Raw genomic sequence first — 1,376 nt, forward strand, 5'->3', positions numbered from 1 at the left:
ATGTGCAGGAGGCAGCTGATCAATGTTTCTCTCTCATTGATGTTTCTAACTATATCTCTCTCCTTTCCTCTCTGTAAAAAATCAATAAAATATATTTAAAAAAAAAAGAATTCCTTCTTTTTTACAGCACCATAGTATTCCATTGTGTAGATGTACCACGGTTTTCTAATCCATTCATCTGCTGATGGGCATATCTGGTATTTCTTAATTTGAGAGGTTGATATACACCAAGGCTGGCTTTGGAGAGGCACACTCTGTGGGCAGTGTGGTCGTGGGACACATGGAGCAAGCAGCTCCTGACCCCCACCCCACACCATAGAGTTGGCATCCCAGAAGGACGCTGAGAGCAGGTAGTGCAGGTCAGGCCTGTGCAGACCCTTGCACCTTCTGCTACAGAAATGTAGGTGCATTCTGATACCTGAGTTTGCAGGCAGGAGCGCTGTGCTGTTTCCCAAGGGGCATGTTTATGTACTTGTAGTTGCACCTGGCATGTATCTGTGGCTCCCTGAAAGCATACTGTTTCCTGAATGAGTACCAATTTTTAACTTGAAGAATAATACTGATTGTAATAAAGCCCCTGCATTTCTTCTCAAAAAAAAAGGTGTCCATTTAGGTTCGTTGTCCCCCCCTTTTTTATTGGATAGTTTAACTTCCTTTTGTTAAGATGTATGCATTCCTTATAAATTTTGGAGTTTAGGCCATTATAAGATATAACATTGGCAAATATGTACTCCCATGTAGTAGGCTTTCTTGTTGTTTTGTTAATGATTTCTTTTCCTGTGCAGAAGCTTTTTATTTTGATGTAGTCCCACTTGTTTATTTTCTCCTTAGTTTCCATTGCCCTAGGACAGTGATGGCGAACCTATGACACGTATGTCAGAGGTGACACACGAACTCATTTTGGGTGACACACATCGACAGAGACAAAAAATTGCAAATATTTGTCTCTCGCAACGGCCAGAGTTGGGCATCACTCGAGTAATATTATTACTCACGTTACTCATGATCAATAATGCAATTCTAAAACCAGATGTAAACATGTACATCGGTGCTGCATAGCAAAGATACATAGTGAAAACATCTAAGATACATTGTTCCAATACTGACATTAATATAAAAAGGTTAAGAATTGCACTATAAGGAGATTAATTTTTAGTTATGACATTTTATTTTTACTCCAGTGACAAAATTCCCAATTCTGGAGGAGTTGATAAAGTTAGAATCAGTACCAATAAGTACATCAGGAAACGAAATATGTAAGGTTGTTATAAAAACATTAAGTGACCTAAACATTGATATCTCTAAAATTGTGTCAGTCAGGACAGATGGGGCACCAAATATGGTGGGAAAAGATGTGGGATTCCTGAACTTGTTTA

This window comes from Myotis davidii, unplaced genomic scaffold, assembly GCF_000327345.1.
Source record: "Myotis davidii unplaced genomic scaffold, ASM32734v1 scaffold911, whole genome shotgun sequence".
In the NCBI taxonomy this organism is placed as follows: domain Eukaryota; kingdom Metazoa; phylum Chordata; class Mammalia; order Chiroptera; family Vespertilionidae; genus Myotis; species Myotis davidii.